At 39.3% G+C, this 8923-nt stretch overlaps 2 protein-coding genes across 2 annotated transcripts in view; both read right to left on the bottom strand.

The window, feature by feature from the left end:
* Positions 1–8923, bottom strand: part of LOC107696866 (bifunctional heparan sulfate N-deacetylase/N-sulfotransferase 2-like) — a 133724-nt gene that overhangs the window by 24780 nt on the left and 100021 nt on the right. The gene's annotated exons all lie outside the window — the stretch shown is intronic.
* The window catches only part of LOC107696865 (regulating synaptic membrane exocytosis protein 1-like), a 99177-nt gene that overhangs the window by 9716 nt on the left and 80538 nt on the right, over positions 1–8923 (bottom strand). The window lies entirely within an intron of this gene.

Below are 8923 nucleotides of genomic sequence, written 5' to 3'. Positions count from 1 at the left end.
GATCTTATGCTTTGGAATGTAGTGAAGTAAAAGTTACTCAAAATAAAACTACTCCAGTAAAATACAGATACTTGAAAAATGTACAGTAACGAAGTAAAACTACTCCGCTACTATCCACCACTGCAGATTTCCATCACTCCAGTTTCTTTCTGCTCTAACCTAATTATGGCAGAATAACTCAATCTGCCTTTGTCTTGTATCTTGACCACTAACAGAAATCAGATCCAAACTTGATCAAAACAGCTGCCGGAAAATAAATGCATCCACACCACTTTATACCAAATTACATTTTTAAATTTTCATAAAATAAAATCCATTAAGCTAAGGTTATGTGGGTGGTTCCCAAGCTAGTTGTACACAATTGGTAAGTTGCTTTTTTATTTATTTTTTGTGGTTGTCAGGGTGTTCTGGTGGTTGTTTAATGACCCATATCAAATGAGCCCACCAAGTATCTATAATGTACTGGTCCCAATATATGGCTAAGGCCCCTACTTAAATGGAAGTCTACTCACCCATATTAGCCACAGCCAAGTAAAAAGTCTTATGTCTTATAATAGTGCAACTCACCTCAACAAACCACATGATTTTGGTGATTTCTGTAGCACAAATGGTGCGGGACATGTTACAAACCTAATTTTAATACTTGTGGTTAAGGGCCTTTTTCAACCTCTAACCCCAACTACAAGCAAATAGTGATGCTTGCCTTGGCAAACAGCCATAATTAGCCTATAGGACTGATGGTGCAGTGTACAAAATGACCAGCAGGGGGCTTCCAAACACAATGGGCAGGGAATTAAGGTCTCTGGGTAAAGTGGAGGAGGGGGCTATCATTAGGGCCCAAGGTCACACTGAATTTGAGCCACAGGTGTGCAGGCATCATGGGCATCTTACCTGTACAAACACATACACACCTGAAAGAAAACTAGACTGCTTCAATCAATAATAAGTTAAAAAAAATAGCACTTTAAACTGCTACTGTGTGTGGAGAAATTTAATGAGCCTGCAGCTTACCTGCTACATCCAATTTTCAAGCGAAAAAATACAGACTGCTTCTACAATAACAAAACGCTTCAATAGCAGAAAAAAATCTTTACATGGATTCAGTCCTGTGGGGCAATTAACATGCAAATGATTTATAGAACTTACAAGCTGTGGGGGACGCTGGAAGAAAAAGCTCAGCTTATTTTTAATCAAAGGAAATGTTTTACAAACACCTGGAGATTGTGGCTTTATCGGAGCTATAATTTCAAACCCCTGAATTTAAGACAGCTGCAGGGTGACGACAGCAATGCTCGTTCTCTGAACCACAATCGTTTGGGACAAAGAGATGAAGGGGGACCATGTGAGGACCCTCTCCTCAGCCTCTCTGCCCCAGCAACCCCAGGGTCAAGCCCTCGCTACCCAAACACCACAATGCTGACCGTCAAATTCCACAGGCCGCTGCCCCCCTCTGATTATTCACCATGAATAACACCAAATAGACTCACTCCAGTGCATGAAACACAGGCGGAACAAAACCAAAGAAGAAAGGATAAAAGTCCCCCCACCCCCCATTTATCTTCTGCATGGCATTTCTAATCTCAGCTGAGGGAAAAACTGAAGAAATCCAAAAAAAATTAAAAGGCTGAACTCTGTCTATCAAATCTATGCATTTATTTTAGTGTGGACGGAGATAAAAGTGCTTTGCTGCTTCTCATTCCACTCAGACTTCAATTGGGCATGTGAAGTGTGGCTAAACTACATCTTTAAAGTGTTTATTTTACCCGTCCATTTGCTACGTGAGAATGAGGGCGGCGGTGCTGATAAAGCACTGCTTGTTTGGCTTTTGAGAATGCCGGCTTCTCTCTCTCTGCCTCTCTGAAAATAGTGCAAAAACAGAATGTATTATGAGTGACTGAAAAGGAATTACCCAAACTAAGCTGATTTACTGAGGTGAGCTGCATGCTGAAGAGCTCCAGCAGGGTTCACTGTCGCTGGCCGCTGATCTCCTGATAATGCTTGCAGCACAGTCTCTGTTAATTGTGGGATTACAGGACAGCAATTAGCGAGCCAGACTTAACTGGACAGGACAAAGAGACTAAATAACTAACACAACTGAGACAAGCTTCAATTGGACGTCTCCAAATCTGGACAGTAGTTTTTATGAGAGCTGCCATTTTAGGATAGGATGGGATGTATTATGGTGACAGCCAGTGATGTGAATAAAATCAGCATTGACCTTATGAAAGCGATTACTTAATCATGCCCATCTCTTTTCAAGGGTGGGCACTCTGTATATTCATCAAACAAAAAACCGTGCATATTGAGGAAACGATGGATGGTTTTCAAGCGAAAGTCAAGTAAAAGACCACTTCTTAAACCAGAGAAGGTGAACATGCTGGTATTCTTGTGGGGGGAGAAAAACATGCAAGCACTGTCACCGTTAGTTTTACTTTTCTTTTTGTTTTCATTTTTGAAAAACGTACAGACATACATTCATATAAACTCCTACCCCTAACTGAATCGCGATTTGTTTAGCATCTCAACCGATTTGAATCGTCACATATTTGAATCGATTTTCAACCGGCTCACGGTTAATCGTTACATCCCTAATCATCGGGCAAACAAAACAGAAAGCACAAGCTTTTGTATCAGACTGTTATGTTGCAACACTAAATATAAAAGTAGATAATGAAAAAATGGTGAAATTACAAGGGGAAATCTACCCAAGAAGTCAAACAGTCAACATAAATATTAACATTAACACAAAGGAAAAATGTGTAATGGATGCTTTCTGCAGATGCAAATGGGTAAATAATTATGCTTTTTTGTTTTATTTTTCCTAAAGGAATATACACATGTAAGTAGTGTATTTGTATTAATGGACAAAAATAAATGCGGGAAGACAATGTCAATTAAATCTATTATTCCTCTTTCTAAAAACATCCATCAAACTGTTTTCTACCATTCCTTTTACCAGAAATGTTTTGCTTTGGAAGATCATTCACAATTTGCATTTTTAGTTGTTCATGATTACTGGCTGGTTTCAGGAACTGAACGAATGGAACTCCATTCACTAGCCTCTCTAGATACCTAGTATCCAAATTACATGTACCACAACAAGATCTTTTTACCATAATGTTGGGAATTTTCAAAAACGGAGGACATTTATTTGTCATTTAACAGTCATTTATCTGTTGTAATCTCAGTTGAAGAATTGGCTTCCTTTTAATACACAAGTTCTAATTTGTTTTCATCTATCTATCTGTCTGTGTTTACAGCTTAAAAACCTTCAAACTTTGACTTTTTAAAAATTCTTTAAAATCTCCCCGGCACTCAAGGTAACATTGAAAGCTTGTCCTGACAAACCTTGGTTTTCTAGTTAAAAATACACAATTTAAGATTTTCAACTGATGTTAATTTTACCTACTCGCATGTAAAAAGCAACTCAATTCAAAATCAAGAACTGAATTGGAATTTGAAAAACATTCTTAAATTCTGAATGTCGCACAAGCCTTGCGACAGCTGAGGAAACATCTCCCTATGAGCGGCCACACACGTTGCATTCAGGACTCAAAGTATGACCAGAAAAATTCTACTCATCAACACTTACTGACGGTCTTTGTTAAATTAACATCAAACAACTTTGAGAGACCAGATCTTGTTAGAATTTACAACAAGCATTGCAACGGTGAAATGGCTGGAGGGAAGCAGAAAAAAGTTTCATTGCTGAGAGAGGAAAAAGGTAAAAAAAAACAAAAACAGATTCCCACGCTGAAAAATATTGAGGGCTAATCTCTCACATTAACGCAGAATAAATATTTGAACGATTAAAAATGGCACCTCATTAGAAGGTCTATTCGTCATGAGAGTGTGCTGCAGTAGGCAGTCATTCAGACACACCTCTCCCTCATTATCTCGCAGGTGGCAGCCACGATGTGCCCACTTGCATCGAGAAGGCTGTGTCAAAATATTTACATTGTCGGTGAGAATGTCATGCCTATCATCCTTGCTAATCCAAGCGCTGGAGTGTTGACACGATGCAGAAGTGCGTTTGATCTATGTCAGAGTATGTGCGTGAGTGAAAGAGAACGTGCAGGCTTAGCTGCCACATGCTAACTGCACTATGACTAGGCTGGTAATTGCAAGTATATTTCAGTTGCCTAAGATTTTGGGACAAGGATCAAGCTCAGGAGATGTTGCGGGGATGTCTGAGCTCCTTTTACCTCAAGATCATGTTGTTCACACCCCGCAGCACCACACATGGCTTCCAGCTCCTGCATGCTGCAGAGGCAAGCAGGGACCCACTGTGTGCACGGGATGGGGGACACGTGCCTGCTCTGAAGGCAGAATGGAGGAACTTGACCACCTGTCTGGCTTACCCCATTCACTGGATGACCCCCAGGCCTTCCTGATCTCAAAAGACCCAAGAGAAGTTCCTGTATGGTGTAAAAAGGCGTGATTGCCATTTAATGTCTGGAGGCTGTACAGATGGGTACTAGTAGGCATTCCTAATTGAATGCTATATTCAATGGTATCAAGATGGCAAAAACAAAAACTCCCATTAAAAACAAATGACTCCTGGTCTCTTTGTCAATGCAAATTGCTGTTAGTGCGAACACACTTAGAATACTGATTCCGACATGGACAAAATGCCCGTTCGAAAACCAGCAACGATAACTATAACGATAAATATATAGTTGTAAAAATCTTTCTAAAGTTAAACGAATAGCACAATTATAATGATAATGACACAGGAACAATATTGCTGGAATCACTTTCATAATGTTTTTTGTCCAGCTGATGAACTATAAAAATATTGACAGCCAATCAGAATCCAACCTGCTTTAAACAGCTTGAGCATTTAAAGCGATAGATGGCATAACGGCAGCACGTGCTTATAAGAAACAGAACATTATTGTTGACGTTGTATGCTAAAATCATTATTGTTATAGCTCTTTATAGCTATCATTCTTGGTGTGAACGGGATTTAACTAAGACAATACGATAGAGACTGGAAGAGAGCATCATCACTAGGAAGTCAGGAATGAGCATAGGAGGATAGAGAGAGAGTTGAGTCGAGTCCTGTTTACACATTTTATCTCTGTCTTTGCTGCCTCTCATATGGAAACACAGAGTTCTGAGTGTGCTGGCCAAAGCTTAGCTCTTAAATCAAACCAGAAGAGTGACAAGGTCAAGGTTGAACATGTTACAGGCATGACTGAATAGTCTACACCTGCCAGACTAACAGCTACAGAACCTTCTCAATATAGCTCAATACATTTGTTAAGATGTTTTAAGGTTGCAGCTTAATAGTGTGTAAATTATTAATATCATCATTATGGCACTTCTAACTGAATAAAATTATTTACATAACCATTTGAGTGAAAAATACAATAAAAAAAAAAAAACATTTTAACATTAAGATTCTACTTTAAAATGTTCGGATATAGTGACATATGTTTCAAGATGTTCAAAATTTTCAAAAGAGCATCTTGTGCTTCAATGGAGGCAAGAACACATGACCTTTTCACTTTATCAATGTCACAAATTGGTAAAATCGGCAATGTCAAAAATGCTGTTTTATTTCTTTCAAAGTCCTAAAACTTATTATTACTTTATGTTTAAATGATCAGACTTGGTTTTTTTTTTTTTCAGCTTTACTTAAATCCCAGATTTTCAATGTGAACTCAAACCCCATCAGTGTACTTGTAAACTGGGTAATTAGTACATATACTATGAGAAAACCTACTAAACAAACATAATAAAAGAGTAAGTGTGTGTGGCATTTTTGGCATGCATGCTTTACAAGTATTTAGACAGCACTGGTCTTTGGAGTACAGTGTGTTTCCACTTGCTAAACATGAGGGAGAGGAGACCCGTCCTGAGTTTTGACCTGTGAGCACAGGCCTGGTGGCAGATCTAGGACAGAGAGATTGCAGATGTAGACTGTGACCTAACCTGTCCTTACACAGAACCTACACACTTCCCCTCTCCGATCAACCACTCCTGACCAGTTAGACGTCAACGTGGTACACAGAAACACTTTTACTACAGGGGTCCAAAATCCCATTTCCAGGCCTTCAGGACCAAGTCAAGCATTTTTATATGTGTGTGTTATATACTTCTTATATATTGGGGTACAGAGAACCTGCCAAACATTCCTTCAATAATCCGAATGCTCTGTCCATCAGACAGTTTAGCCTCATTAGCATTCTAATATTAGTAACTTGTAATGCAATAACACTACGCGGTATTGTTGCAAAGTAGATTTTGCTGAAAAAAAAACTGTAATGAGTTTGAGCAGCAAGAAAATTTGCCACAATCTATTGCAAAAACTAGCTAATGCACATCACCTTGTTGCTCAAAGCAATGTGTCCTGGCAGCAACATAATTGCTGTTGTTGGCATGTACCATTAACTCTCAGATTGTTCTTTAACTTAATGTCTGCTCTGTTATGCGAAGAGAACTTGTTTACTTCCCATTTCCAAAGTGTACTTAGTCACTTGCCTAAAATAAAAGCGAGAAGCCTGTTGTTGTCTTTTCCTGAAACTCTTCTGAACAGTATGAAGTGAAACCGTGGCATCAAAACACATTCAAAAGAAGCTCCGCTCTTCCCACTCACAGTCAGAAACTTCTAGAACTTCTTGAATAACCTTTAAATGTGAAGGAAGTGGCTTTTAACCAAGCACATCTCTGAGCACGAGACCAGTCATCTTGAAAAGCCCTAAGAGTGGGATGCTATTTCCTCCTATCTTTATGCTTTCTGATGTCTGGCGGTGTGCAGACGAGGCAGCAGTGGGTGGAGGGCTGATGGCACAATGTCCCTTAGCAATGACCGTCCTCCTGGAGCGGGAGCAGGCAGGGTTGCTTAGGAGTTCACAGGAAGCTCTGATCAAAGGCAGCCCCTGAAGGAGCTCTGCCGAAGGGAGCACACTAACCTGCAATAGTCATGGTGGCACTAAGCTGAAATCAGGCAGGAGGTCTTAGTGGTGGCTGACATATAAAATAACTGCCTTCCTACTTCTGTTACAAAAGCACTACGCAAACACAGCCACAAAAAGAAGAGTTGATAGATCATTTTGGGGTTTTCCAAGGCTTAGCAGAGTTAGCAGCACATTCAACTGACCGAACCACAACAGACTTGTGAATGAATGAGTACAAAACAGCGTTTCCAAAAACCCATCACTGTTGACTGTCTGGGCATATGAACATGAATGTAGTTCGTCTGTAAATATGCACATATTTTGTTACACAGACGGACGTTTGTGCTGCATGATATAAATAAAGTAATATTTTTCACTGCTGTATAACAGCTTATTGCAGTTATAATTCAAGATTTTAGCAATTTAGTTGAAGTGACTTTAGGTTACGCTGAAGTACTATTTCAGAAACAGAAAATATGTACATGAGACTGGCGGTGTGCAGACGAGGCAGCAGTGGGTGGAGGGCTGATGGCACAATGTCCCTTAGCAATGACCGTCCTCCTGGAGCGGGAGCAGGCAGGGTTGCTTAGGAGTTCACAGGAAGCTCTGATCAAAGGCAGCCCCTGAAGGAGCTCTGCCGAAGGGAGCACACTAACCTGCAATAGTCATGGAGGCACTAAGCTGAAATCAGGCAGGAGGTCTTAGTGGTGGCTGACATATAAAATAACTGCCTTCCTACTTCTGTTACAAAAGCACTACGCAAACACAGCCACAAAAAGAAGAGTTGATAGATCATTTTGGGGTTTTCCAAGGCTTAGCAGAGTTAGCAGCACATTCAACTGACCGAACCACAACAGACTTGTGAATGAATGAGTACAAAACAGCGTTTCCAAAAACCCATCACTGTTGACTGTCTGGGCATATGAACATGAATGTAGTTCGTCTGTAAATATGCACATATTTTGTTACACAGACGGACGTTTGTGCTGCATGATATAAATAAAGTAATATTTTTCACTGCTGTATAACAGCTTATTGCAGTTATAATTCAAGATTTTAGCAATTCAGTTGAAGTGACTTTAGGTTACATTGAAGTGCTTTAGAAACAGAAAATATGTACACGAGAACTGCTTTATTGGGCATTTAGTTGTATAAAAATGCAGTACTTTATGTAACAGTTCAGTGAGTAAACGCAAGTATGACTTGATTACGTCATGAATATGTTAACTAGCATATATAAAGTTCAATTGTTATATAAAGTTATAAGCATGTTTATTAAAAACTAGTTTTGTAACAATTATTTCGGACCTTTTGACGTTGATGAGAATTCAGATTCGGACCTTTTAATGTAAACTTTGAGAACCCCTGGGCTAGATGATGGCAAACATAATCTAAAATAATGCACATGGTAAACATCCAGCAAGGACCAATTCTAGGGAAAAAAACCCCTTAATTTCAATTTGAGATTGTAACAACATATCATGCATTCCTGCAATAACTGGTCCTACTCATGCATGAGGTGGATTTTTATTTATTCCAATATAAAGTGCACAAACGTGTCAAAAAGGGGCCTCATATTTAATTATGTGATTGGTTAAAGCTAGTTTTCCCAGTACCTTGAGGTTCATCATTTTGCTCCAACACTGCACAAGGTGCCTTTCAGTCTGGGATGGCAGCAACAGCACTTACTACTATCACACACACGCACAGATTGGGTTTCTGCAAAAAGACAGAGTGCAACTAAACAGACCAGAACTCAGGAACTTGACAGGGTGTTTACAATTACTATTTTTAACCGGATATACCATATTAAAAACAAGACCAGCTACAGTGTGAAAACACTTGATTATTGTGATGAAATACAGAGCATGCTTATTTCAATAATTAAGTTAATGTGAGACTTTGAGTTTTGCTTTCATTGAGTTGGCCAGTGAGTCTTCACATACTGATAAAACACGATACCACCATATGATCAGTTCATCTTTTTTGTGCTTTGTTAGAGGTTTATAATATATATA

This window comes from Sinocyclocheilus anshuiensis, unplaced genomic scaffold, assembly GCF_001515605.1.
Source record: "Sinocyclocheilus anshuiensis isolate Anshui unplaced genomic scaffold, SAMN03320099.WGS_v1.1 scaffold1224, whole genome shotgun sequence".
In the NCBI taxonomy this organism is placed as follows: Eukaryota; Metazoa; Chordata; class Actinopteri; order Cypriniformes; family Cyprinidae; genus Sinocyclocheilus; species Sinocyclocheilus anshuiensis.
This window is presented reverse-complemented; position numbering and strand designations above follow the sequence as displayed.